This window comes from Neofelis nebulosa, chromosome 14 (genome assembly GCF_028018385.1).
Source record: "Neofelis nebulosa isolate mNeoNeb1 chromosome 14, mNeoNeb1.pri, whole genome shotgun sequence".
Lineage (NCBI taxonomy): Eukaryota > Metazoa > Chordata > Mammalia > Carnivora > Felidae > Neofelis > Neofelis nebulosa.
The window spans coordinates 55,212,399-55,221,528 of NC_080795.1; the positions used below are offsets into that span (position 1 = coordinate 55,212,399).

Consider the following 9,130-nt stretch of genomic DNA (forward strand, 5'->3'; position numbering starts at 1 on the left):
AGGCTCTTTCCATAGTTTGGCTATTGTTGAAAGTGCTGCTATAAACATTGGGGTACAAGTGCCCCTATGCATCAGTACTCCTGTATCCCTTGGGTAAATTCCTGAGAAAGAGAATTATATGCTGAATGGCAATATACCCATAATGCCCATAATGCAGCTTAAAAGATAAAATATTTCTTTTTTAAAGTATTTTTTATTTTTTAATATGTTTAATTATTTATTTTTGAGAATGAGAGAGAGAGAGAGCACAAGTAGGGGAGGATCCAGGTTCTGCACTGAGCCTGCCGCTGAGCTCTAACTCACGAACCGTGAGATTATGACTTGAGCTGAAGTTTGACGCTTAACCGACTGAGCCACCCAGGAGCCCCAAAGATAAAATATATCTATCAGAGCACCTTTCCCTAGTCCTCTTGGATCATATTCTCTACCTTCCCAACTAGAATTAATCATCATTTTGAATGTGAATAAGTTTTTACAAGTTTCATTTGCTCCTTTATACTTTACTATATATGTTTACAAATTAGATTAAAGCAATATACGGTGTTGTTTTCTGTTTTAATTTTAATAGAAATTGTATCATTATGGCTCATATAACTCTGTATAATTCATTTCCAGAGCCATAGAATGCCCAGTGTATACATATACTGGGATTGATCATCTTTTCTCTTGCCAGGAGACATTTAAGTCATATCTAAATTCTTGAGATTTCAAATACTGATGCTATGAGCATTGTTGTACATGTCTGTAGGAGAAAATATTCAAGTGTTTCTCCAGGGCATAAACCTGGAGTGGAATGGCTTGTTTGAAGCATATGAAACTCTTCAGCTTTCACAGGTTCTCAGCAACCTGATTTTCAAATGAGATTGTGCTCATTTGCACTCTCACCATGGGTGGCTAAAGTTCTCAGCTGATTCACATTCTAACTAAATTTTTTTTGTTCATTTGTCATATGCGATATTGATTTTCATTGTGGTTTTCCTTTACATTTCCATGGTACTTGTGAGATTGAGCATTTCTTTTATTATTATTTTTTTAATATGAAATTTATTGTCAAATTGGTTTCCATACAATACCCAGTGCTCATCCCAACAGGTGCCCTCCTGAATACCCATCACCCACCCTCCCCTCCCTTCCACTCCCCATCAACCCTCAGCTTGTTCTCATTTAAGAGTCTCTTACGTTTTGGCTCCCTCCTGAGATTGAGCATTTCTCACTTGTATTGACAATCCCATTTTTTCTTTTGAATTGTATATATACATATGTCACAGCCTATTGATATTTAATTGTCTTAGTAACATATTTTGCAATTAGCTGCCCACATCTGTGATTTTTTTTCCTTACTGTTTTTGTTGTCTTTTGGAGCACATACATTTTTATTTAAATATAGCTAAAACTGTTGATAGTTTCATTTATAGTTAATACTTTTTTGCTTGTATTCTTTCAGAAATCATCCATTTTTGAAATTAAAAAGGTATTGTATATTTTTTTCTAAATGTTCAAAGTGCTTATTTCTTCTGGTAATATACTTTTGAATATGATGTGAAATACAAATCCACTTATACTTGTTAGTATATCATTCAGGCATTGTTTTGAAAAATAAGTCCAACTTTTCCCATCGACGTTTGATTATATCTCTTATCACAAATGACACTTCCCAACACACAGATATCTTTCATTGTGGCTCCTATTCTTTTCCATTTGTGTGGTGACTTATCAATCAATACTATACTGTCTTTACTATTATTATTTCTTCATAACACTTCGTCTCTTCTAAGGCAAATTTATCCACCCACACACAAACCAGTTATTTTTCTTAAGGAACATTTTGATCATTCTTGGTCTTTTACTATTTTTTTTTCAACGTTTTTTATTTATTTTTGGGACAGAGAGAGACAGAGCATGAACGGGGGAGGGGCAGAGAGAGAGGGAGACACAGAATCGGAAACAGGCTCCAGGCTCCGAGCCATCAGCCCAGAGCCCGACGCGGGGCTCGAACTCACGGACTGCGAGATCGTGACCTGGCTGAAGTCGGACGCTCAACCGACTGCGCCACCCAGGTGCCCCGGTCTTTTACTATTTTATGTAAATTTTAGAATATGTTGTCTCCCTACACACAAAATCATAAGAATTGTTATTGGAATTATTTTCTTTTATATACACAAACGTGAAATCAAGAAGTTTTGTTTATTTTTAAGGCACATTTTCTAACTTTATTACTGATTTTTATATATTGATTTATCTTTAACATATATGTTGATTTTTATTATTAATATATCTAAAATCCTTACCAACCTTATTAATTCTAAAATGTGTAGCTTCTCCTGATTTCTAAGTAGATAATTACATGTGAGTACATGACAATATGTGCTATTCCAAATTTTAAACTGCTACTTGTTTTTCTTGTCTTGCTGCAGGAACTAAATCCTTAGTATGATATTTAATACACATGGTGATATTTGGATCTTGTTTTATTCAAACTCTTAAAGCTAATTATTTCTAACATTTTAATATCCATTATGTTGTTGCCATAGGTGTTTTGATTAATACACTTTATTAGCCCAATATTTTCTTTGTTCCTTGATTGCTGAAAAGTTGTTTATATTTTTTTTTAATTTTAATATTGAATTTAGAACTTCAGTCAAGTACTTTTCTCTGAACCTGGTGAGATAACACTTTTCTTTTCATGGCCATATCTAGCTTCAAGCAATGATAGGATGTATAATCTCTAGCTGATTGGCCATGATCCCAGCTAAAACTTTATGGATTATATTATTACAATTATCAGTGTTTACCACATAATTTTATACTGCCTCACACATTGATGAGAAAGCATTTGCTCTATTTCAAATCCCTGAACAATTTATGTATCAGGTATTATTTCTTTCCCCACATATGCCTGGTGTTTTATTTTCGTTGACTGTTTCTTCCTCTTCTTTTCCTTCCTTCCTTTCCTTCCTTCCTTCCTTCCTTTATTTCTTCCTTCTTCCTTCCTTCCTTTATTTCTTTCTTCTTCCTTCCTTCCTTTATTCCCCTGTCTCTTGAGGGATTGATTCAATCTTGTTAAACTTTATAGTTAATTAACTTTATAGTTAATTAATGTTTTTTTTTAATTTCTTATTGAGTTAATTTTGGTAACCTATATTTTTTAGTTTATTGATTATTTTCTCTAAATTTTCAAGTTTAGGTATTCAAAATATATTCTTTTATATATCTTTTTAAAAAATCACTTTTGTATTCCCCTTTTTAATTCTTAAAACTTTTAAAAATATTATTATTTTTTAAGTAAGCTCTATGCCCAATGTAGGGTTTGACCTCACAGCCTTGAGATCAAGAGCTGCATGCTCCAATGACTGAGTCAGCCAGGCACCCCTTCCCCTTTTTAATTCTTCATATTGTGTATTTGGAACTTATTTTGTTTTCCCTGGTCAGTCTTGTGAGTGGTTTGTCTGTTTCATTAGTTTTTGCTTTTAAAAGACCAATATTTGTATTGAAGGATCTTCTGTATTGCATTTTTTTCTGTTTTATTAATTTCTTATTTTATATTTATAAAGCTTAGATTTATACAGCTTTTTGTTTTTATATTTATATAGCTTATTTTCCATTAGCATTTTAAGGGTATAATTACAGTACTTTCCATTACATTTAGTGTTAAGTATTTTCTGATTTCTATTATATAATCACACTTATTCAGAATATGCTTTTAAATTTTTAATTTATTTTATTCTTCTTTGTTTATCTTTTGGATATTGATTTATAATTAATGGTAAATTGTTCCTTTGTAATGTGATTGTTTTCCTTTTGAGCCAAACAAATAGACAGTATTATTGTCTTTTCTGTAAATGCTTGAAAACTGTATTTTATAATTGCTGACTGCAGAGTTAAATGTGCTCATTATTAATTTGTGATCAAATTGTTAAAATCTTCTTTATTCTTCAAAACTTTCCCCATTGATCTATTTCCCCACTATGAGAGTTGTGTTAAACTGTATTTTATTATAATTATGGATTTGCCCATTATTTTTACAATTATGTATATTTTTTCCTAATACATTTTTGGGTTATGATATTAGCTTCGTTTTTTTTGTTAGTTCACATTCAAACTTTCTGTGGTCTTATGTATTATATATGCTGTTATTAAGTTGCAAATAGGTTATATTTTATCCAAATAACCCCTTTTTTATCTTTAACTTTTGAGTTTAATAAATTTATACCTTTGGTGTCTTGGGGCCTTTGCCTCCAGCTTGCCTTACCTGGCACCCAGCGCCTCATCCCTGCTGTCTGCCTCTCAGAACCTGCTATAGCTGGTGGATAAGGAATTGTTGGAATGCCCAAGAAACTTAATAGCTGCAGCAACCAGCAAAAGTATGGCATCTAATAAATTATGGGCATAGGAAGCTTTGAGAATTTTATCCCCATCGGAGGCTGCTGACTTGGGATGCTCGCAAAACCAGAAGCAAGTCGAATCCCTGCAAGGTTGCCTGCGCCATAGATTCTAAGGTAAGCAATGGGTCAGGCCTCCAGGATGAGTGCATCAAAAAATTTGCTGGTCTTTGGCTTCCTTCAAAACTGCTCCAACTATAATTTCCACAAAGAGTTGGAGGCATTGGGCTGTGAACTGCCCGTGCCAGCTTACCTACAGGAGGACCATGATGATGAGCTATAGACAAATGGCAACTGGTGCAGCCACTTCCTCAATAGTGAGGAGGCATATTCTGAGAGTCAAGAATAAATCATCTGGGATATTGCCAGGCAACTCATATAAATAGGGGACAGAATGGATCTCAGCATTCACCCAAGACTAGTGAATAACCTGGCAATACAATTTAAGAATATAAACCTGTGGGAGGAAGAGAGAAGGAAGTGCCTCGCTGGTGCACTGGAGCAGGTCACACAGACTTATCCTAAAGACATGGAGAAAGAGAAGAGCAAGCTGATTTTGACCCATGCTGTTGGCCAAAAAACGTGGCCGGTCACACACCATCCTTGCTCCGTGATGTCTCGTGCACAACAGTGAATTTTATTAACCAGAGCCTACTCACCTATATGAGGAACAGAAATGGAATGGACTGAGTGGACAACTCTTCAGAAGTATGACTGGTTCAAACTTGATATGGTGACAACAGTACACCTTCTTCCAGTGGGGATGGAGCCATGGCCATTTATACAAAGTTCTTAAAGAAGATAGGCATGAGATAATAACTATTTGTTTCTTACTATTTAAATTTCTTTTAATGTTTACTTATTCTGAAAGAGAGAGAGAGAGTAGGGGAGGAGCAGAGAAAGGGAGAGAGTCCCAAATGGGCCCCACACTGTCAGTGCAGAGCCTGATGTGGGGCTTGAACTCACAAGCAGCAAGATTAGGACCTGAGCAGAAGTCAGATGCTTAATGGACTGAGCCACCCAGGCATCCTTATTTCTTACTGTTTTAAAGATGGTGTTTTAAGCAGCTGGTCCATATAGAAATCTCTGCATTAACATGCTTGAATAAAAATGTCCACTTGCACATATTTGAATGAGTTTCATACCATCTTCTAAATCCACTACACATTATGCCTTTATCTTATTCAGTTATACAGAGCTTCACTTGAAAATTAAACGTAAGAACAGGTTGTAAGGCAGAAGTAAAAAACACAACTTTACTGTTTATTAAAGTGCAATCTTGGGGCATGATCTTATAGCAGGCGATATCGTGTTTGAGGAGAGCAAGGACTGGAGACAGATGCACATACCCCTCACAAATGAAAACTTACTCTCAAAATAGGGAATGTCTTAGTTCTAAGGAAGTAACAATCTTCCCATTTAAAATCCAAATAGTACGAGAGGTTTTGGCCTAAAGTTCTATACTCAAACAATGGGAAAATCAGGCCTCAAAATATGTGTTCGATTTTTTTTCAACTTGATTTCCTTTTATTTGAGTCAAGAAGGACCAGAGGCAGTTAAAGGTGTGAAGGTGATTTAAGGTCCCATGTCAACTATAGTTTCCCAAATCAGGTAACTAAATGCACCTTTTCTCTTTCCAGGAAGTCAGAGCCTTGATAAAAAATTTAAGCTGATGGAGTACCAGAAGCTACTGCATACATCCTGTGGGGGAATGTCTGTTAATAATCTTATATTTTTATTTTCCTCCCATATGCCTCAGCTCATCCTTTCCCAAGAAGTTATATCTGAAGAAAACAGGTTTCTAGGCATAAAAGATGAAAGAACAGTTAGACTCTTAAAAATTCAACAGTTGAAGTGGTTCCCTTTCTTAGGGACACAGTCAGAATGGAAGGAATAACAAAAGCAAGTCACTTAGTGCCAAAATAAACCAGGGAGAGCTTACATTTAGAAACAGTGCAACACCAGTCTGTTCTCACAATAAGCATTTCCTAGGCTTCTGTTTAAAAGTATGATGGTGGATGCTGGGTCCCTTTCACACAGGCTGCCGTTACTCTTAACCAGGAACACTCTTGTTACTTTGAAGATGACACTCTGGGGAAGCATATGAACGAAAGTAAATAAGTACTAATAAATACTTTCTTGTTACCAAAACACTTTTCTGTTCCTTGAGAGTTTAATCAGAAAAGAAAAATGACTACATTGTTCTGCGTTAAATACATAACATGTTAAGACTGGGTCTTGATATGATATCCGCAGTATGTTGCAAATACTAAAAGCAGTACTGAAAGCCGTGCAGTACAAAGGCCACAATTTGGAAATAAATCTTCTAGTAACACTATTAAAATTAAATAAATAAAAACATATTTTTTATTATTACTCGTAGATTTATGGTAATGTCATTGTATCTTGTGCCTTCTGGATATATGACTTCTTCAGTATATGATGTGACATTTCTAGATAATGTATTTCCTTTGTTTTTAAAATGCGGTCAAAAATTGATTGCTTTATTTTAATTCTTATTCCCCAACACCCTGCCACTGACTTGAAGTTTATGCATTTTATTTTTTATTAGTTTTGAAGTTAATGTTAAAATATGAACTGTACTTTATTTATCTATACCTTATTTAACAATGATTCATCATAATTAGTCATTTTACTTTTCTCTTCCCTCCCCCACCCAATATCAAGTTCTGTGTAACAGTGCAAACCTGTCACTGCCTTCTTGTCTTACATCTGAAGTTGTAGGTTGAGTTCTACAGTTTGTTTTCCCTGAAAACTCTGCCTAATATTGATTCACTTCCTGGTACACATTGTTAAAATGGGGTTTGTAAGCTCACGTTCACCAGGGCATTATCTGAGAGAATTCTGCGAGGTTAAGACGAGGATGTGTTCTTCCAAAGGATATTTTAGTTGGTGTCTTGGCAAGGCTCTTACCAGCCTGGGATGGCTTTAACGGTAACTTCTGAGCATTGAGTTTCTGGACAACACAGATTGTGACAATTTGATACCAACATACATCAGGATAGACTTGTGTTATGAATTCCTATGGGGGGGACTCTTTTTTCTACTTGGAGCTTAAATCAATCAGATAAATGTTTCTTCCCCTTCTTCCTAGTCTCTCCTTTTTGCTAAGAATGCCTTTCAACAGCTCCATCCTTATGTAGAAGTAAGTTACGGTTCTAGTTCCACATACAGCCCTGCTCCCCTTTCTCCATCAGACTCCCCTTGTTTTTAAGACTAGCAGATGCTCCCTGAATAACCCAAACTTCTGGACCACTTGTCTCTCAGTGTTTCACTTTCCTCTCTTGTTTTGGGGTCCATAGATATAGGTAAGAATTAAATAAGAAATTTTTAAATGCATTAATGACCAGCTGTCCAAACACTTCATTTTAAAGTGTATTTATTTATTTTGAGAGAGAGAGAAAGAGTGAACACGAGCAAGGGAGGGGCAGAGAGAGAGGGAGACAGAGAATCCCAAGCAGGGGATGCAGATCTGGATCTCAGGAACTGTGACATTTTGACCTGAGCCCAAAACCAAGAGTTGGATGCTTAACCAACTGAGCCACCCAGGCACCCCTAAACTCTTCATTTTTTAGCCAATCACAATGAAGAGCAGAACTGTTGAGTTTTGCCGACTCAACCCACGTACAGATGTTTGTATGATAGGGAAGTAATTGGGACACTGTTGGTAATGTTAATGGGCAACATTTATAACATTTCTGGCACATAATGCACACTCAAAAGAGTCCCCTCCCCCATCTGTTGTCATCTCTCCATCACCCAATGTTTTCTGTTTGTGAGCAGCAACAGTAAAGCAAAGACTAGAATTCAAGAGCACCACCCTTGTCCAATTTTCTTTGTAAGACTGATAACAAATAATAGGTTTTCTTCTTTTTTCATAGTATATTTCTAAGCCCCCAGAGAAATCACAAGTCTAGTGTTATAATTCATTAACATAGAACTTGCCCTAGCTCCTGTTAGGCTGTTAGACTAATTGGAATGAGAACCAATCACATTTTGCATTACCTGAGAATAGCTATAATTTAAAAATATATGTATCTAAATGTAATTTAAAATTTTTTAATCTTACACTTAAGTACTTGACACACTGAACTTGTAGCAATAAGACTGTACAGCAAAAACTGTAATATGGTATTATAGGTACCTGATTGTTATTCTAAATTGTACACAAATTCATAGTTAATGAAAAATGGTACAGCAAAGGCATTGTATAAGCTGTTTTTCTTTCCTTATTTAAAAGTCTCTCCTGTCTTAGCTGAACAAGCTGCAACTTAAAGATAGAGTTGAATTGTATGATTGGATTCTCTTTTTAATTGCTCTGTGACAGACTTCACAGAACCATGTCAAATTTGAGAAGAGTTACAAAAGAGAGTTTCACCTGAGTTGTACCCGTCATAAAGAGAGCTGTTGAAACATGGATAATGGGCGTGTGCCCTGGGTTTCTTTGATTTAATTGCCTGAGGTCTTCTCTGTAGTAATATGTCTGGCTAAGGTTTGCAGAGTGAAAGTTGCTAGACTGTAGACCTATTTAATAAAAACCTTTCTGACTGACTTTCAAGATACTCAGCCTCCCCAAAGACAGGAAAGCCTAGTTTGAAAGCAAAAAAAAAAAAAAAATATATTAATTGATCTTCATGTGAAACTTTCTAGATAACTAGGCAGATATTAACCTTTCTGAAAATTCAGAGTTAAATCCTCTCTGCTTGAAATATGCTGTTTTTATAAAGCTA

General features: G+C 35.4%; 1 pseudogene; it reads left to right on the forward strand.

Annotated features, from left to right (window-relative positions):
• The first annotated feature begins 4,243 nt into the window (after window positions 1-4,243).
• LOC131494963 (BH3-interacting domain death agonist-like) lies at window positions 4,244-5,506 on the forward strand (annotated as a pseudogene).
• Window positions 5,507-9,130: the final 3,624 nt, after the last annotated feature.